Raw genomic sequence first — 21,923 nt, 5'->3', positions numbered from 1 at the left:
TGTTCCTGTCCTTTGAATCCTAAGATTCACATGTAGATGATGGGCCATGAGACAAAAATGAATTGGTTGGATGGTTAGCAAAACACAAATCAGTATACCTGGCAGGGGTGGGGAGGGAAGTAAAACTCTTGTTTTTGGAAAATAACAGTCTTAATATATGCTCGTAGGACCATGGGATCATAGACTGAGAACTGGAAGAAAACTTAGAGGACATTTGGTCCAACACTATCATATTACAGAAAGGGAAACTGAGGCCCAGGAAATGAAATGGTTTGTCCAACATCACACAGGTAGTAAGTGACATTGGTAGGATTTAAATCCAGGTCCTTTGATTTCAAATTGAGAGCTCTTTTAAAGGAAAGCAATACTATCAAAGAATAAGGAGACACCTTATTTACTTAAATGTGAAAACATGATTTCCAACATAAGAATATCTGGAATAATCTCCTTTAATACAAGGAAAACTCACTTTTCATTATCATTGGTTGGTTGGTTGTCGACCTTCATTCTCAAAGGGGACCAAAATGACATCACTGTGTTGGGGTCAAGGTATAGGCTATCCATATGTGGCTGATCAGACCAATACGAGCTTGGAAGACTCTACCACAGGTCAGGCACAAAAAGTCCATGTGAATATTTGAAGTGGAAACGTCTCTAAATTTGTGCATTTCATGTTTCTTTTGAGCTACTGTAATTCTGCTTCACTCATAGAGTACAGCACCCTTTTTGATGTGGGTGTGGCAGGCTGGGCAATCTGTGCCAGCCAGTTCTCCCAGGTCTCACAATAGATTCCAAAGCTCTTCAGGGAAACCTTGAGAGCTCCTCGTTATTATATTAAGCAAGTGTAACAACCAAGATTTAACTAAGGACATGGAGGATTCAGGTTTGAGGGTCTATCTTGGCAGGAGTTGCGCTCAGCATCAGACATTTTAATTGAATGGTGGATAGGCATGTTTCTAAAGCAGCAAAGTCGCTTTTAAAGATAAGGAAAACCCTGAATCTTGCTGTGGTCACGAACCAGCTTTGAAATAACAACAGGTCACATTTATCTAGTACTTGCAGGTTTGTGAAATATTTTGCATGGATTTTCTGGGATCTCTGTAGCCGTCCCTTGTCTTTCTCCTGAGCTCCAGTCCTGAATTGCTTATTATCTCTAACATGGTTCCAGTGGGTGGTCCTGCAAGCATCTCAAACTCAGTAGATCCAAAATAGAATTCTCTTTCCTTACAGACACACAACTTTCCTGAATGTCTGTTTCTGTCAAGGGCGCCAGCATCCTTCCAGTCACCCAGATTAGTAATTACAGCATCCTCTTCCACTCTTTCCCCCTTTCTCATCCTCTCTTTCTCATCAGTTGCCAAACCTTGTCAATTCTACCTCAACAAAATCTCTTGCATCTGTTGCCTTCTCTCTTCTCTCATCCCACCACCCCAACTCAGCCACCTTCAACCCTTGCTTGGATTCTCACAAAAGCCTCCTAATTGGTTACCCTATCTTCCGTGTTTCCCCTCTTTTAATTCATCCTCCAGCCACCAAAGAACTATTCCTAAAGCATGCTGACTGTCACTCCCCTACTCAAAATTTCCAGTGGCTCCCTATTGTTTCTAAGTTAGAGAGCAAACTTCTCCGTTGGCCATTGAAAAGCCCAGCTCCGTCCTACTTTGGGATTCTCGTTCATTGCTGCCCTTCACACTCACATCCTATCCAACCTGGTCAACCTGATTTTCTTCATGTATACTAGTCAATGTCTCCCCTTTACACAGGATTCCTCCAACCCTGGAATACATCCCCTTCTTACTTCTGCCCCTCTGATCTCTTAGCTTTCTTTAAAGTCCAACTCAAATGCCACCTCCCATGTGAAACCTTTTTTGAGGCCCCCAGCTTCTTCCCTTACCCCCAAATAACCCAGCAGAAATTTTGTACTTCCTTCTCTACAGACATGTAGTTTCCCTCGATAAAATGAAAATTCCTTGAAAGCAGGAACTGTTTTATTTTTGTCTTCATATCTCCCTTGCTTAGCACAGTGTCTGGGACGTAATGTAATAAATGCCAACTGATTCTCACAACAATCTAAGAAGTAAATAAGATGAGGAAACTGAGGTTCAGAGAGGTGACTCAATTTGCCCAGGAACACACAGCTAAGTCTAAGGTAGGTTTTGAGCCTAGGTCTTCCGTACTTAAAGTCCACTACACCCACTGCCTCACAAGTAGTCCTACCCACAGACAATCTCTGGGACAGTAGATGTACTTTGTTAAGGCCTGTAATGTTTCAGGGCCTGTACAAGACATTGACGGATACAGGGATGAGCAAGGCTCAGCCTCTGCCCTCAAGAAGTTTGCAATCTACTGAGAAATAAAACTTAAATATATCGGACACTTTCCAGTTACAAAGCGCCTTTGGTTACATTGTCTCATTTGAGTTTCACAACAATCCTTTGAGATATTTAATGTAAGAATTATTATCCCCATCTTGCAGATGAAGGCACTGAGACACCAAGAAATCCAATGATATAATTAGTAAGTGATAGTAATGAGATAGTAGGGGCAGCTAGGTGGCGCACTGGATAGAATATCGGCCCTGGGTTCAGGAGGACCTGAGTTCAAATCTGGCTTTAGACCAGACACTTGACACTTACTAGCTGTGTGACCCTGGACAAGTCACTAAACCCCAATTGCATAATAATAATAATAAGATATTTAAGGTCACATAGTAATAGTAATGATATAATATTTGTAAAGCATTCAGCACAGTGTCTGATATATAGTAGGTGCTTAATAACTACTTACCCCTTTCCCTCCTAATAACAAAAGCAATCATTGTAACTAGTATTTATATGATCTTTTAAGGTTTGCAAGGTACCCTACAAACATCAACTAACCCTTACAACAGCCCTCAGAGGGAGGTACTGTTATTCTGCCCATTTGGTGGTTCAGTGGATGGAGTGCCCTATCTAAAATCAGGAAGATCTGAGTTCAAATCCACACTTCCTAGAGGTGTGACCCCGAGCAATTCACTTAATCCTGTTTACTTCAGTTTTCTCATCTGTAAAATGAACTGAAGAAGGAAATGGCAAACCACTCCAGTATCTTTGCCAAGAAAACCCCGAATGGAATCATGAATAGTTGGGCATGACTGAAACGACTGAACAAATGAGGAAACTGAGGCAGACAGAGGTTAAGTGACTTGCCCAAGGTCACACAGCCAGGAAGTGTCCGAGGTCGGATTTGAACTCAGGTCTCCCTGTTCAACTCAACATTTTTCTAGCTATTAAGTGGCCTAGAACCTCAGTTTTTTGACTCTGACCCTAATTCACTTCCCACTACCTAGAACATTGCCTTTCCTTCTTGTTATGTATTGAGTGGCTGAGGACTGTCTGCAGTGTGTGGAATAGATATTGTATCCATGTGGCAGATTTCTGAAGTCATTCCCTTAATTGTTACAGTGATCCTGAAACAGGGCTTAAAGTTTGTATTTATAGAGTGGGGTTGTTTTCTGGGCCTGATTACACCCAGTCTTCTGGAAGGACAGCAAAGTCACTAGACTGGATTTGGAAGTGTCACATTTTCAGAATCACGGTGTAATAGAAAGAATGTTGGAGTCAACAGAGAATGGGGTTCAAAGTGCATCTCTGATGCTGTGTGATCATTGCCAAGTCTCTTAACCCCTCTTGGCCTTGTCATCTAAGAAGGAGGCATGTACATGCTCTATCTAGGAGACATGTGATTCAAAGGGAAAGAATAAAAAAAAGGCCACTGATTCTGGAGTCTGAGGACCTGGCTTCAAATCCCACCTTTCACGCTTCTTACTTGGGCAATCTTGGACAAGTCTTTAAACCTCTCTGTGCCTCAGTTTCCTCAATGATGAGGTTAGGCTAGATGAGCTCTGAAGTTCTTTCCAGGTCTAGAGTCATGATCTTATCCTTAGATGACCCTTTAGGTCCCTTCCAGCTCTAAATATATGAATCTCCTTAAGCCTCAGTTTTCTAAACTGTAAAATCAGGATAGTAATACCTCGAGTACCTTCATTCTTGAAGAGTACCGACAACATCACAAAGGTGATGACTTGACTTGCTTGTGAATTGGATTTAATTGAGCCTCATTTTCTCCTCCAGAGTCATCAAAGTATGGTGGCAGGACAAAAGTCAAGGTGACTGTCGATGCCCAGGGATGCAGTGGATAACTTTGTTTAGGGATATCTCGAAGCTTAAATAAGATAACATATGTAAAGTGCTTCGAAAGCCTTAGAAGTGTTATGTGTCAGCTCCGATGACTATTATTATCCTAATTGCATAGTTCAGTCTCAAAAGGAGATGACCATCTTGCGGATAACAGAGATGTACACCTCCCCATCCCCCTCCCCCACCCCCCTGTAGCCTTCATTTCCTCTCCTAGATGAATCTTTCAGACCACTCTTTGTAAAGGGGGTTTCCACTGTGTGCCATTCAGTCCCGGATCTGCATCTGAAGCAGAGTTGTCTGCTTTCACAGATGTTAATTATTTGAGTCTACTGTTAATTAGCTGTCTGAGTTATTCATCCTGGAACAGGGACAGAAAGCCTCAGCCAGTTTGGTCTCTGAAGGCAGAACCCAGGGGCTTTCTCAGCACTGGCTGACGCCCCTCCCCCAGACCTGCCTCTGGTTCAGTTTAGCAGCAGAACATTTCATTTTAGTCATGCCAGCCTAGGGCGGTCCCCAGGAGAACCTTTCAAATTAAACACTTAGGAAGGACACTTTTTTTTTTCCTGAAGACCCTTGCATGTGAAAGCTGAACACTTCAGCGGTGTTTCCCTCAATGGAATGATTCAGCTTGCGGCCAGTCCTAGCCATTGCTATGATCGTCAGTGCTACAGACCTGCCTGACCATTGCCTTCTCTTACACTGTAATTCTTCCTACATGGCAATTGGTGGCCTGTCCTGAATAGCAGATTAAGCACATTGCCTGCCTTCTCTACTGTCTAAATTGAAGCCTTGCTGGAGAAGGAATCATGCCAGCAAACACATCAGGCACCAGTCTTCTCCCTCTCTAGATAGGGAAATAGCACCACTTTTTAGTGAGTTTCAACTTATCCATGTGAAATGCACTTGGATAAAATGTCTGGGCAAGGCAGCTGCTCTGAATAGAGTACTAGACTTCCAGCAAGGAAGACCTGAGTTTAAATCCTGCCTCACATGCTAACTAGCTATTTGAACCTAGGAAGTCATTTCACCTCACTCAGCCTCAGTTTCCACATTTGTAAAATGGGATAATAAGATCACCTATATCACAGGGTTGCTATGAGGACCACATGAAATGAGGAAGGAAGAAAGCATTTATCAAGTAGGGAAGGGAATAATCATTCATATAGCTGTTGCTATGTGTCAGGCACTGTGCTAAGCAATTTGTAAATTATATTTCTTTGATCTTCAATGACAATCCCAGGAGACAGGTGCTGTTATTACTCCCATTTTACAGTTGAGGATTTGAACTCAGTTCTTTCTGATCTCAGGTCCAGTACTTTATCCTATTGTGAAGTCCCTTCCCCAGACCTGCCTCTGTTCACTCTAGCAGCAGAACATTTCATTTTAATCATGCTAGCCTAGGGTGGTCCCTCAGCAGAAGCTTTAAAATTAAACACTTAGGAAGGACACTTTTTTTCCCTTAAGGCCCTTGCCACCAGCTACTTCTAAGTATCTGCCATGTTCCAGGCACTGGGCTAAGCACTTTACAAACATTTTAAATAATAAATTTTAAAAATAAATTTAAAAATATTCATAAACACAATATTAACTAATACAAGTGACACATTTAATAAATCTCATAAATAATATAAGCCATGTAAATGCATTTGCAAACCTTAGAGTACCATATGAATGCAAATGTCAATATAAACATGATTCTATTAATCATCTTTTAAAAAATGCTTTGTTTAAAATCAACATGTATTCCACAGCCCCCTATGTGGGTCCTTCCTTCCCCTCTTTTTAAATAAAATAGCATGTTGCATGCAGATTGCTTCCACATAAGACCTGTTCAAGAGTTAGGAAGAAATGAAGTCTTCGTTATATTGGAAAACTCTTTCATTCAATCGATATTCATGGAGTGTAAAGCACCACATTAGGTCCTGGGGGAGATACAAAAATAAACAAGACGTGTCCTCTGCCCTTACAATTCAATCCAGTATTTAAGTAGCTTCTATAAACAACACTGCAGCTAGGTGGGGACATAGTGCACAGAACACCAGGCCTGGAGTCAGGAAGATTCATTTTCCTGAGTTCAAATCTGGCCTCAGACACTTATTAGTAGTGTGACCCTGGGCAAGTCACTTAACCCTGTTTGCCTCTGTTTCCTCATCTGTAAAATGAGCTGGAGAAGGAAATGGGAAATCATTCCAGCATCTTTGCCAAGAAAACCCCAAATGGGGTCATGGAGAGTTAGACATGACTGAAAATGACTAAAAAATAATATACCACACTCTGCAAGATGTTAGGGATTTAGATACAGAAACCAAATGGCATCTGCCCTCAAGGAGCTTCTATTCTGCAACAATGCAACATGCAGCCAGGTCAATAAGTACAAAGCATATACAAAGGAGGCAGAGAGCATGAGCCACTGGGGGATGAGGAATAGCCCCATGTGAAGGAGGCAGTACCTGAGTCTTAAAGGGAGTCAGGGTTGAGGAGACAGAAAGGAGGAAGGAGAACAGTTTTCCAGGTGGAAGATAAACAATCATGCAAATAAGACATAGAGTAGGTCTGTTTGGTGGAATGTCTGATGTCTGTAAGTCATCAACCAGCATTTATCAAGCACCTGCCAGAGGCAGGCTCTGTGCCAAGCCAAGGTTACAAAGAGAGGTAAAAGACGATCTCTGCTCTTCAGGAGCTCCCCGTCTAAAGAGGGCAGATGACACGTTAACAACTACATACAAACAATATCTATGGGATCGATTGCAGACCGTTTCAGAGAGAAGGCTCTAGAATTAAGAGAAAGGGAGATAAAATGGACTCCGTTTCAATAGGTAGCCCAGAGCAGAGTTGTGGCAGGTTCTCAATGTCAGGGTGACGATTTTCCATTTCATCCTGGAGGTAATAGAGAGCCGCAGAAAGTTTCATCAGTAGAAGAGAGGCTTGATCATCCCTGGGTTTTAGGAAAGCTATGTTGATAGCTGTGTGGAGAGGGGAGTCACTGAAAGAAGGGAGACCAGTCAGGGGGCTGGCACAATGTCTGGGAAAGAGGTGATGTAGATATGAATAGAGGTGGCTACCAAGTGACTGTATGAAAGGGATGGGTCCAAGGGATTTTGTGGAAGTAGAAGAGAAAAGACGTGGCTATTGATAGTCAATAAACTGCAGTGGCTGTTAGACCTAGGATCAAATTTAACTGTTTGCTTGGTCCATCAGAGCTGGCCCCAAGCTTCCTTTCTACTTTTGTTTCATCTTACTCCCCTTCATGCACACCACAGTGCAGCCATACTGGCCTTCTCTACCATTGCTCATATACAGAATTCTACATCCTGGCTCCATGCACTTGCCCTGTCCCTGCCTCCTTCCTCATCTCTGCCACTTAGAACACCTAGTTTCCTTCTAGCTTTATCTCAAGTACTACATTTCATATGAAGTGTTCTCTGATTCCATACCCAACCTATTGCCTTCCCTTAAAATCATCCCTGTTTTCTCTGTATTTTCCATGTGTATATGTAAATGGCTCCCCAGGTAGAATATAATCTCCTTGAGAAGATTTGACTTCTTGACTTTTAGCCTCAGTGTCTAGTATGGTGCCCGGTATATAGTAGGTGCTTAACAAATGCCTGAAGAGCTATCTTCACAGAGAGCATATTGTGAATTAGGATTGAGGTCAGATACAACCCAAAAAGCTTACCTGCTATTTTTGGTTCAGTCAAATCCAGCAAATATTTGTTGAAGGCCTACTATATGAGGGTGGGGGGGAGGGGGGAAGGCTTAATGCAGTAGGCAAAGCAAACATTCCAGCTCTCTCCTGGCTTCCTTCAGGTCTCAGCTAAAGAAAGTCCCACCTTCTGCAAAAAGCCTTTCGCAGTCCCCCTTTATCTTACTGCCTTCCCTTTGAGATAATCTCCCATTTATCCTGTACATACCTTGTTTGTACAGAGTTAATCAGACTGGGAGCCAACGTCCCTTGAAATCAGGAGCTATTCAGTTTTGCCTTTCTTTGTATCCACAGTGCCTGGTGTATAACTCGTGCCTAATAAATGCTCGTTGATGGACTGACTGACTTTAAGAAGTTTGAGAAAAGGAGTCGAAACATCGCAAGCTCACACAGACATTCTCTTCAGAGATAATGTTCGAAGTGATTTGGACTTGCCTTCGATGGGGTTTTAATTTTTTTTTCCAGAAAGGAAATGTGACCGTATGCTTGCAAATTAATGGACAAAATTTTCCAATTACAATGTTTCATATAAAAAGTTTGCTGTTAAATCTATTTCATCCCATTCTGTCTTTCACTTTGGAATGAAAACCTGTCCATCTGCTACTAAACTCTTAGGACCCTTCCCTTCTTCTGGACCACATCTGTCAAGGTCAAACATGAGGAAATTTTAGCATTTTCCCTCCTTTACAAAGGGAATCCTTCTTTCAGATCCCATCAGTTCCAGGGAAGCTGTACTTCCTAAATTGGGGTCTGTGAAGGCTGAGGATTCACTGTGGCTGGACTGCCCCCCTCCCCATAAGAGAGAGGAAAAATTAGAGTAAGGGCAAGCTGCTATTTGTAGGATCATGGGATCTCCAAGTAGAAGGAACCTTTGAGATCGCATAGTCACAACACCTCTCATCCCGTATTGCCTTCTCTCTACTCACACATTCCCCACCCTAGTTCAGGCTCCCATAACCTCTCACCTGGACTATCACTATAACCTCCAAACTGGCTTTATGCTTCACATCTCTCCCTAATTCAATCTATCTTTCACTCAGCTGCCAGAGGTTTTCCTAAAACTCAAGTATGAACATGTCACTTCTTTTCTCAATAAACTCCAGTGCCTTACTATTACTTCCACCCTCCTCCACATGATTCAAGTGTATTGGCTTGCTCTCTGTTCTTTAAACCCGACGCTCCATCTCCTTTGCCCTGGCCTTCTTCCAAGCCTAGAATGTTCTACCTCCTCAATTATGGCTTTTAATTTTTCTGATTTTCTTCAAGATTCAAATTCTATTTTCTGTAAAAGTCCTTTTTTAGTTCCCTCCCTCCCCCAATTGTGCCTTCTGAGATTACTTTCTACTCTTTATAGATAAATGTAGAATATGTGGGCATTGCCCATGTAGGTTATGTATGTCCACATAGATATATCTGGTATAAGCCTAGCTATTTGTATATTGTCTCCACCATTAGACTGTGAGCTCCTTGAGGGCAGGGACTATTTTTGTCTTTCTTTGTATCTGCAGCACTTGGCACAATGCCTGGCATATAGTAAGTGCTTAATAAATGCTTGTTGACCAACCAGTCTAAGTCTCTTATTTTACATGTTAAAAACAACCGAGGACCAGAGAAAGACTTTGGCTAGTAGGGATTGGAGCTGGGATTTGAACCTGGATTCTCTAGTGTTTTTCCCATACTACCATATTGTCATCTCCTGAATGCCTAGTCCAGGTCATCTAGGTCATAGACCACTCTGATCTACCATATTGCTTTAATCTAAACAGGTTTTCTCTTTAGTTAGGAGTTCTTAAAACTTTTGGTATCATGGACCCCTTTGGTGGGCTAGGGAAGCCTAATGAACCTCTTCTCAGAATCATATTTTTAAATGCATAAAATTTTAAAAAATAGGATTACAAAGGGAACTAATTACATTAAAAAACAAGTACCCAAATAATTTAAAAAACTAGTTCACGGATGCTAGGTTAAGAAGTGGTATAATAATGACACTTCCCTCCCAGCACATCTTTTATGAACAGGAGATGTGAATTCAGCTAATCAGTCAGTAGCTGTTTAGTAAGCACCAACTGTATACAAGAGCTGTGTGAAGCACTAAGGACGCAAAGACAGAATTGAACCCCTCCTTGCCCTCACAACGAGCGTTGTCGTAGGTGAAAATGCCCACTTGGGAACTTTAACTCATTTCCTGCTTTTTATTATCTCTATGACAAGACTACTGTATGTTTGTACAAAACTTATTACTCTTCAATACACATATATTGATATCTGTATTCTCATTAGACATATAAAGCAATGCTATAATGCAGGTAGAATTATTGTGGCAAATAAACTTCCCTCTCCTCTTAAAAATCATAGTAGATTTGGTGGGGGAGCATCCTGTCTATCTAAAGAAAGAAGAACTGAAATCTAATTGAGTCATAGGTGAGCTTTTTAAATGTGTGTGTGTGTGTGTTTCTATGGAAATATGAGTTATGATTATTATTATATTGAGAAATGTAATTTTCAGAGAGAGCACGTGGGTGTGGTAATATTGGCTGGGAGCTTTAGACCACCCAGGGTGGGAGCTAATGCTGAGGGATGGAGTTTCTGAGCTCAAAGTTTTCCTCTTTTAGAGAATCTATGGATTCAGAAAGGGGAGAGACTTCATGTGATGTGAATGAAGGAATGAATGAATGAAAAATACACTTATTAAGTGCTTACTACGTGCAAAGTACTGGGCCAAGTTCTGGGGAAACAAATCGAAAAGCAAGACAGTTCCTACTCCCAAAGAGCTCACATTACAATAGGAAGAAACTCATCTGAAGGTTTCTGTGAGCTGGGGCCAGAGAAACCTGGCTGAGACTAAGACTTTGAAGAGATGTTATGAACTGAAAATAAGCAGGAGATGCACACGTGTGCAAATATGTGTGTTTGTGTGTGTGTGAATAGTTATGTGTGATTAAAAGTCAGGACTGAGAGTGAAGATGGACTCAGTCTTCCTGAAACTAAAAACCAGAAAGGGAACTCATGGAAAAAGCTTGCAACACCTAGGGCTAAAGAAAAGGATGAACCGGTAAACCAGAGACCCCACCAACAACAACCATCATCACCACCAGGAGAAGGCAGAATCTGGAAGAGGAATGGAATTGCCAAAGTTTGGAAGCAGAGCTCTAAATAAGGGGAAGTGAGTTCTTTCATTCATTGATTTGCAAGCATATAGTCATATTTCCCTTCCTTAAAAACTGGAAGGCAAATCTGAATCAACATGGACATTATCTCTGCAGAGCATGCCTGTGGGCTCTTGGGATTATTGTGTTTTCTTTCCATTCTCAAGCTTCTAAAAGAGAACTGGAATGTCATTCTTTACACACAGCAGGTGTTCAATAAAGGCATGTTGGATTTAATTGAACTGATTTTCAATGGATGAGCTTTCTGTGCTTTCTCTGTCATTAGTCCGAATTCATACTAAGTTTTCTGTGAAGGAACTTCTGAAGGCATGACCACAATTAGCTGGTTTCATTCAAAACTTGCCTTCCCTGAAATTCAGGTCAGACTCCCAATGTGATAAAAGTGTGGTGTTAAGATGAATAATTGTTTAAAATAAATTTTAATTGATGTCTTTTTTAAAATATCTCCATAGTTTCTCCCTCTCCCTATTTCTCTCCTTCACATCCCAGAGAGCCATTCCATATGACAAATAGTATTTTAAATACTTTCTAAAGTATTTAATACTTTAAAGTATATAACTTAATATTTTCTAAAGTAACTATATTATATTTTAAATATTCCTTCTAAAATGAAAAGAAGAAAAAAGCAGTATAATTGGTATGTACATCCAAAAAAACCCCTGAGAATCTGTACATTGCATGATACTTGTAGGCCTCCCCCTCTGCAAAGGGATGGCCTGAGTGTGTCGTCTTGTATCTTTCCTTTCCTGCAATGCTTGTCCTTTATAAGGTCTTCTGGCAGAGGCTGGATAAACACTTGGCAGGGATGCCACGGAGGAATTTCTTGTCTTAGTATCTATTAGTCTAAATGGCCTTGAGGTCTCTTCAGGTTCTTACATTCTGTGATTATATGAGAAGGAAGAAAGCTTAAATGTGGTGGGAAGAAGAGAAATAAACCCCAAACCAGAAAAAAGCAACCCAACACTTGTTTTTACTGATAAATATGAAGACAGGTTTTTTGAATTACTTTCACAATTGTGGTAGTCAGCTGGTGTGACTCTGTTTACGTAGACAGCATTTGTAAATAATAGATAACATTTATATAGCACTTTACAAATTTTATCTCATTTGATCTTTATAATTGTCTTATGAGGTAGGAACCATTGTTATCCCTATTTTATGGATAAGGAAACTGAGGAAGAAGTAAGTGACTTATCCAAGGTCAGCCAGTCAGGAAGTGTCTGAGGCCAGATTTGAACTCATGTCTTCCTAACTCGAGATCTAACTCTCTTATTCCCTGTGCCCCCCCCCCAGTTGTGGGATTTTGCTTAATTTCTTTGGAAATGAGGGAGCAGGAGTTTGTGAAACAGTTGGCTGGGGTTAGTACTCTGATCTATGTCCATGGAACAAAGTCAAGGTAACTGACCTGTATTATGGATTCAATTTATCAACAAGCATTAAGTACCAGCTGTGTGCAAAACGCTGTGCTAAACCCCAGGGACATAAAGACAAAAGTTGAATGTCCCTGATCTCAAGGAGCAGATGTTCTATGGGTTAGAGGAGATAGAATATGTACACAGATATGTAGATGTAACATGTATGTGCATATGTGTGCATATAATATGTACATTTGTATATGTGCATATGCACACATAAAGTAATTTATTTTAAAAAATAATTTTATTAATTTATTTTTAGTTTTCAACAATCATTTCAATATGCTTTTGAGTTTTAAATTTTTCTCCCCCTCCCTTACCCCCTCCCTCCCCAAGACAGTGTGTAATCTCATATAGGCTCTACATATGCATTCCTATTAAATATATTTTCACATTAGTCATGTTGTAAGGAAGAATTAGAACCAATAAGAGGAACCAAAAGAAAGAGGAAACTAAACAAAACAGAAGGAAAAGAAAGAGCAAATAGTATGCTTCGATCTCCGTTCAAACTCCATAGTTCTTTCCCTGGATGTGGATAGCATTTTCCATCATGTAAACAAAGTAATTTCAAGAGAAAACATGTTGATGAGTAAGGGGATCAGAAATGGTCTCCTCCTACAGAAGGTGGCAAGTGAGCAGGACTTGGAAGAAACCTAGGGATTCTCCAAGGCAGAGGTGAGAATGGAGTGCGTTCCACGTATAAGGCACTAGTTATACAAACATTTGGAAGTGGAGGTGGAACGTCATACACCAGCAAGAATTAGAATGTCAGTTTGCCTGGAAGAAAGAATGCATGAAGAGACTGGATTATGACCTTTTTCTTGACTTCTAGACCCAGATCTCCAACTGCCAATGGGATATTTCTACCTGCACATTTCACCAGCACCTCCAACCATATATTCCCTAACTGAATTTCTTATCATTTTCCCCAAACTTGTTCTTCTTTCAAACTTCACTATGGTGTCTCAGATGATTGAAATTTGCTGCTATTCAATGTAATTTGATAAATATTTATTAAAAATATACTATGTCTAGTACCCCATATTAGGTGCTTGGGGTACAAAGTTAGATATGACAGATGCCCTGCTTTCAAAGAACTTACAATCTATTATAATGTTCAACTGCCCCTTCCTTGTCACTTCACATACCCGTTCAATTACCAGGTCCAACTGATGTTAGCTCAACAGTATCTCTTATATCTGTTCCTTCATCTCTTTCCCTACTGTTATTACTCTAGTATTTTCCTGGTCTATTACAATAGATTCCTAAAAAATCCCTAGCTTCTTCTTCTTCTTCTTCTTCTCTTCTTCTTCTTCTTCTTCTTCTTCTTCTTCTTCTTCTTCTTCTTCTTCTTCTTCTTCTTCTTCTTTTCTCTGCCTCTCTCTCTCTTCTCTAAGCCATCTTTCACACTGCCTCCTTACATATACATCTGATCAGGCCACTCTTCTCCAAATCACTGAATGGCTCCCTTTTATCTCCTTAAGAGATTCCAGGATCCTTGCTCAGTGCATTCCATATTCTGCCTCCTCTCTTCCTTTCCAATCTCTTGCCCTACTATTACCTTCTATGCACACTACATTCCACTCGCCAACCCCAGTCCAAATTCAGGCTTTCCTACATCGATGCTCCTACTATATTCTGTCTCTGTAAATTGCCTCCCTCCTATCCATTTACTGAGCTCCAATTAATCCTTTAAAATGTACCTCAAAAGCCACCTTCTCTAGGAAACTTTCTTGGATATCATCAGTTAGTGCTGACCTTCCCCAAGTCAACCTCACATAAATTTTGTTTGCATCTCTTCCTTGCGCTTAATATGAAGAATAATTTTTTGCCGGGAAAGTCCTTGACAGCGTCAAATGGTGCAACATCGGAAACTGCTATGACTCTTTTTTCCAGTGGAAATGGCATTAAAGAGGATGCACTGAATGTATATGTCTATATATAAGTATGATTATAGATACCTAAGCATATGTATGTGTATATAAGTGTATTATGTATGTGTATACATGTATATATCTTTGTGTGTATATATATTCATTTGTGTATGTATGTGTGTGTGTATACATGCATGTGTGTAGATGTATATCCATGCTTAATTGTAGCCTTCTAGGGGAACAGGGGGATTAAGGGGGGGGGAAGATCAAAGTAAAAAGTGCACAGCAGAGAAAAAAAGAAAACCTGTGAGAAGGTAAAGAAAAGATGAACAGCTCTGAACACAATGTATAGTATTTATTATATAGGCTTTCTTGAAATGGAAATTTATTGCGTATTTTGAATCCTCTCTTACATTCTGTTGTGCATGTGGTTTTTTCTTTTCTTATTTTGTATTTAAGTTTTAATATTTAAGATTATAATGTTTCTCTTTCTTTTCTTATTGTGCATTTAAGTATAAAATAAAAAATATTTTTGAAAAACAAAAGAGGATGCATTGCTGTCTTCTTTGCCACTGTAACCTAAGGACCTTTCTATGTGACCTGCAGCTGAAACCTCCTAATTGTGTCTCCCCATTTGAACACATGCCCCTTGGGAGTAGGGACGATCTTGCTTTATTGTTTGTATCTGCAGTGTTTAACAGTGCTTTATACACAGGAAGTCCTTAATAAATGCTCATTCAGTCATTCATAGTTATTCTGTATTATAGTTATCTGGGTGTTCATTACAAGCCTCTATTGCATTATAAATTCCACCAAGGCAGGGATTATGTCCTATCTAGTGCTCACTGAGTTTGCTGTTTATAGAGCCATGGGGGCTTGCCATTTGTAAATAGGACAAACAATATGCATTAAATTAAACCCCTTGCAATATTGCCTGAGTTGGGAACAGTGATTTCACTTATCAAGTGTTAAGTAATTCCGTTAGCAAATGGACCAATTTTCACATGCAATGACAATACTCCCAGCAGTAGGGAAACCTTTATCAAAAGCTATATTTTTCACAGGAAGATAGGCAGAGGAAAGAAGTTTGTCAAAGAGCTACAATGCTGCAGTGATGACTCAGTTCCTTGAGGAGAACAAGGAACTCCTTGAAATAGGTGACCAGAAAGAACCATGAAGACTGAGATTGAGAATTGTAAATAAGGAATCAACAGGAGCAAAACGAATGAATTAATGAATGAGAGAGAGAGAGACAGAAAGAGACAGAGAGAGACACACAGACAGACACAGAGAAAGACAGACAGAGAGACAGAGACATAGAGAGACAGACACATAGAGAGAAACAGAGAGACAGAGACATAGAACAGACAGACGGAGACAGAAACAGAGACAGAGAGACAGAGACGTAGAGAGACAGAGTAAGAGAGAGAGATAGAGAGACAGAGAGACAGAGAGAGATGGAGAGAGACAGAGAGACAGAGAGAGAGAGAGAGAGAGAGAGAGAGAGAATATGAATGATAGACTTAAAACGAGGAGGGCCCACGAAGGTCATCTAATACAACCCACTTATTTTACAAATAAAGAAACTGAGGCCCAGAGAGGTTAAGAGCTTTGCCCAGTGTCATACAGGCTAGAATAGAGGATTCAGCCCCCTGACAGCATTTCTAATTCTCTTTCTTCTGTTTCACTCCAGATGCTGAACAATGGATATTTTAGGATTCAATGCAAACTATAGGTGAGCCAATGAAATGAAATTCATGTAAATGTGGAATGGTAACTGATGGAAAGTACAAACATATGCAGATGACATATCTGGCATGCATTGCTCTCTACCTGTGGCCCAGCCCCTGGAAGCAATGAACTGATCAAAAAAACAAAGCTATGTTGAAACCAATGCCCTGTGAGCAATTTTTCAGTTGTGTCTGAATCTTCGAGACCCCATTTGGGGTTTTCTTGGCAAAGATACTATAGTGGTTTACCATTTCCTTCTCCAGTTCATTTTATAGATGAGGAACTGAGGCAAACCAGGTTATGTGACTTGCCCAGGGTCACACAACTAGTAAGTGTCTGAGGTCGACTTTGAACTCTGGAAGATGACTCTTCTTAGCTCCTGGCCCCATGCTCTGTCCTTTATGCCACCAAAGCCTTCTAGTTCTTCTCTCCACAGTATCTCCTGAATCACTTCTCTTCTCTCTACCACCCTATTTCAGGCATTCCTCACCTCTCACCTGGACAATAGCCTTCTGAGCAGCCCCCCTACCTTAAGCCTCTCACTTCATCAGTGCATCGCACATGCACACAGCTGCCAGACTGATTTTCCTAAAATGCAGGTCTGCTGATATCCTTTCCTCTCCTGCCCAATAAACTCTAGTGGCTCCCGGCTGTCCTTACATAAAATGTCAACTCCTTTGTTTTACATTTAAAGTCCTTTACAGCCTGACCTTAATCCCCCTTTCTGGACTTCTTCCCTTCCCATGCTCTGTGACTTAGTCAAAATCACCTTCTTCCTGGACTTCTCACATAACCCTCCACGTCCCTTCTTGGTGTTTTCCCTGACTGTTCTCCCTTCGTGGAAGGAACGCCCTCATCGTCTCTGCCTCTTAGAAAACATTTCCTTCAAACCTCAGCACAAGGACCATCTTCTACAGAAAGTCTGCTGATCCTCTCCTCCCCCTCCACCCCGACCTTGTTGTCCATGGGAAAAGGACAGCTGTCCTATGTCCACAAAAGACCAGCTTTGGCCAGAACTGCAGACTAGCTAGGTCCAAGGAGCCCAGGTGATAGTGTTTTCTATGCAGACACACATGCACAAAGGATGACTTGGCAAAGATTTTAGTTTCTCCCTCCACAATTGGAGGTCGGCGAACCCCCCAAGTCTTTCTACCCAAGCACATGAATAGCTGCTCTGCAATCTGTTGCCTCAGAGTCACCTGGGCCACTGACAAGTTAAAAGAGAGGCCCCAGATCATGTGACCCGTACTGCCAGAGGCAGCTTTGAACCCAGAGCCTCATCTCAATCCACTAGGCCCCAGATGTCCCCCCAGATTTGCCAGACTTTCCAATCTTTGAAGCTGTGTCTGAATGTCAGTCATTATTATTGATTACTGCCTCACAGTAAATGCAACATGAATATTTACTCACTTACTAATATCTAAGCTCTGTACTACCCATTTCAGAGGAGCCATAGAGTCTTGAAACAGATTGCAAATATCTGGAAGTGCCTCTGATCAGAAAGTTCGGCTTGGGGGTCATGAGGCTACACTCACTGTCTCTCCCTGTTTCCATTTCTTTTCATTGTCTAGATTATTTGTTTTAAGCATTTAATCTGCCAAACCCCACTCATTACTGAAAACAAGCCTTGCCTGAAAAAGATTAGGGAAAGGCGGAGTCTCTTTCAGACTCAGCAATGGCCCCCTCAAAATCTTTTTTTTTGTGAGGCGATTGGGGTTACATGACTTGCCCAGGGTCACACAGCTAGTAAGTGTCAAGTGTCTGAGGCTGGATTTGAGCCCAGGTCCTCCTAACTCCAAGGTTGGAGGTCTATCCACTGCACCACCTAGCTGCCCCCTTAAAAACCTTGAACCATTGTTGAGTCTCTCTGCTTTCTTTTGCAGAGGTGGGGAACTACAGATGTATGAAACTGGAAGTATTGTCAATTCGGTTGATTTATTATCATAGGATCATATAGCTAAACCTCAGAATCCTAGGCCAGCCTCCTCATTTTACAGATGAGGAAACTGAGGCCCAGGAAGGTTAAACGACAAATAGGTAGTGTTGGTAAGTTTTTTGCTGAACCACTGTATTTTTCTATATGTTGTTACAAGGCAGGTTTGGAGGAAGAAGTGTTGGGATATATTTGGAAATGAAGGTAGTATAAAAACAAAAGATGTCAATAACATTTTCTGTTATAATTTTTTTTTATAAAGCAGCACCTGATTAAAATCCTGGACAATGAAACAGACTTGCTATTTTCCGGCACTAGAGTTCAGAAAGTCCAGGAGAAAGGAGTTCAGAGAAGGTTTAGAGGTTTATGAATTTTCGAAATGGGGACTCTAAGGAAATAAGGGAAGAATTAAAAGGGCTTTAGGATGAGCTGTAAGACAGCAATGGAAAAAAGGAAAGGAAAGGTGATTTCATGATATTGGGAAAATGTGAATCAAGTCAGACACCTAGGGATCAAGAAAACTGGAGAGAATATTGCAGGTGAAATTAAACAGCCATCATAAATCACCTTTCAAAAGCACTTTATGGATGAAAGAGGAAAAAGCAGGAAAGGAAGGTGGTGAGCTGGGAACATTCAAAAAATGTTAGCCAACAGGAGGCCAGCTGGTGGTATTGTTACCCCATGTATGTAATCAAAACACACTGGAGATGTATTCTATCTGGTACCTAGGGGGACTGCATATGTAAGAGGCACTGGGTGGTAATGAGGTTCACATGGTTTGAGCAGAACTGTTCTGAGGCCTTCTCATCAACATCTATACATAGGCAATTACAGCAGAGCCCAGAAAACACTCCAGCAATCCCAACCAAAGCATCCCTCAAAAGTGAAGGGTCTCCCCCTGGAGCAGAAAGTATGCCAGTGGTGGTAGGCTCTTCTTTTTGCAATGCACCAAATATTTACGCAATTCAAAGATTATTACACAGCTAAAATGCTGACGGCAAATGGACCCAATAGAACAGTTTAATTTAAAACCTCCTTCAGCCTGGCCCAGAGTCCCATTGGATCTCCTTCCAAAGGTCAATTTACTCAGTTTAGCCTCGGGAATCTACATTTCAAACCCAGGCAAAGTGAGAAGCACAATTTGACTTTTTGCTTTTGCAAGGGTTCCTCACTCTGTGTTCCTTTAGGGCTTGCTCTCCTGGATTAAACCATCAGTCAGGAGCAGGAGAAGTGAAAAGTTGGCATTCTTGGGAAATCAGAGTTGTTACCTCTCTGGTCTAGAGTCTGGCATACATCTCCACAACAAAAAAATAAAAAAGGATCTTTGAGGAAGTTAAGAAAGCTTGCCCCAGGAGATGGCCAAAGGGGATGATGTCAGAGCAATGAAATGGTTCCCAGCAGCAGCCTCAGAGATTATTAACAAGCTCAGAAAAAGCAATTAAGAAGGACTAGTGGTCTCCACTGACATAGTAGCTGTCTGCCCAGTGGCACAATTTAGAGATAAATAATCTTTAGTGGTGAGTTCAGAGGGTTATATAAGTCTGCAATTCATTGAAGTTTTAGGGCAAGTTCTTTAAACTTTAAAAAAAAATTCTGAACACTAATGATAAAACCACTTATACAAATACACAAGCAAGAACTTATAAATTGTTACATGAAACTAAAAATAAATCCATTATTTATTTATTTATCCAGTCTATTTTTCTTAATGATTATATAACATCAACAAGATCGTAATAAAATCCAGAGCTGTACCTAGGATGGGATAACCAGGGCTTTGCCCAAGGATGCTGAAATTTAGAGACTGTTAACTACATTTCTACCCCTTCAGCAGGAAGAAAAGTTTAAACTTAGAACCTGTTCCCTAAAAATAATTAGTCAAAATAAAAAGCTATCAGATATACTACTTTCTGCCCTCCTCACTGAGGCCATAACCTATCCAGGTGAGTTCTTGACCTGCTCAGTTCTACCCTGTTTCCTCCCCCTTCAATGGAATCTCTCCCCATATGACTTGTTTCCTTCCCAAAGTTCAAGGTGTTTCTCCCAAACCCTTAACTGAATTTGCCTTAAAACATTTGATTTGTTGTTTGCTTTTGCCCGGGGTGCTTTAGAGTGCCCAGGGTTCTATCCTTTGTACCACCTAGCCGCTATCTGATGCTTACAAAGTGATTCAAAATGAAGAAAACAGGAAAACATGAGCTCAAATCCATCCCAGAAACTTACTAGCTGTGTGACCTTGGGCAAAACTTTAATCTTCCACCTCCCTCAGTTTCTTCAACTGTAAAATGAGTATAATAAGAGCACCTACCTCCCAGGGGTGTTGTGAGGATAAGATGAGATGATATTTGTAAAGTGTTTTGTAAGTCCAAAAGGGGGGCATCTCCAGCTGTCCTGATCTATATCTCGTCACTGGACCCAGATGGCTCAGGAGGAGAAAGTGAGGCTGGTGACCTTGCCCAGCCCTCCCTCCCTTAAATCCAATTCACTTGCAAGTCTTGGCATCACCTTCCTGGTGTCATGGTCCTCTTTGAGAACAAAGGACAGTAATAGCAACAAGTCCGAAGGCACTAACACAATGCTAACATTATTATCACCATGGCCACATTTGTCTTTCCATATTTCTTTGCATTCTTCATATTCGTCGTTTCTTGTCAGCTGGCCTGGCTGAGGCTAAGTTCTTCAAACATACTTCACCTCCCAGCCCAACGGCTCCCCTGATCTCAGACGTCCCCTGCCTTGACCATCAGGCAGAATCAGGAACTGGACATCTGCCCTGCTGTCATTCATATATTCTCCATATCCCACCTCTCCCTCCAACCCTCTTTCCACCTCTTTTTCTTACTCTAATAATCAAATTAACACCCTTACCCCTGCGCAAGGGATGATAATATACCACCCTCTGGCTCTGCTCAGAATTTTTGTGATTTTTGAGTTGTAGGCTGCTAGACTGAAGTTCCCTCCTTGCCTAACACCCCCCTGCTCTCTCATGTGAGTTGATCCATGTGAGCTCCATCCCTCCTATGTCTCTTTCCCACTCTTTCCTATCCTTCCTTTGTGCCCCCTGGAATGCTCGTTCTATTGTTAACAAACTGCCTTTTATCTTAGAACACCTATTGAACCATTAACAAATTGCCCTTCCCTACACCCTTTCCCTGGAAATTTTTGACATACATTTTATATTTATTAATATCTGTGCACATTGTCCCTCTCCTCACCCATGATAGAATGCAAATTTATTTTGAGCAAGGACCTTTCATTTTGCCTTCATATTCCTAGTCCTAGCATAGGGTAAGTTTATTTTTTTTAATGCTTGGTGAATTAACTTTTTTCTGGTCAAATAATATTCCATGACTTTCAATGCTGCAGTGAGAAACATGGGTTGTTCTCAGATTTTTACTATTCAAGATCATGCTGCTATGAACATTTTTGCACAGATAGGTCTTTTTTTCTCGTTAATAACATCCTTAGGGTACAGACCTAACAATGCGATCACTGGGTTAAAGGCTACAAATGACTTTGTGTCACTCTTGCCATATTACTTTCCAAAGAGGTTGCACAATCTACAGCTCCCCTGGCAGTGCTTTTGGACGCCTGTTTCTCCATAGTTAGGGCTAAATATGGATGACAGCAGACTGAGCTACAGAATGACTTACTGGAGGAGAAATTGAAAGAAATGTGGCTGTGGAAAGTCTGACCAGTAGGTGAGCATCCAGATACTTGCTTTTGATTTCCTACCATTATGTCTCTCATCCATGACAATGTTGACTTCAAGGGAAGATGTTGGAATAAGAGGAGAAGAGGAGAGGCAATGGGAGAATTAAATGCTTCTAAGGACATTAGGGTCAGTAAATAAAACTAGGTAGGGATAAATGGACATTTAAAGCTCTTCCCAACCTGGCTCAACCTACATTTCCCACCTCAT

The sequence above is a fragment of the Phascolarctos cinereus genome, unplaced genomic scaffold (assembly GCF_003287225.1).
Source record: "Phascolarctos cinereus isolate Bilbo 61053 unplaced genomic scaffold, phaCin_HiC Scaffold_4;HRSCAF=312, whole genome shotgun sequence".
In the NCBI taxonomy this organism is placed as follows: Eukaryota; Metazoa; Chordata; class Mammalia; order Diprotodontia; family Phascolarctidae; genus Phascolarctos; species Phascolarctos cinereus.
The sequence above is the reverse complement of the archived record's forward strand: the minus strand, read 5'-3'. Positions refer to the sequence as shown.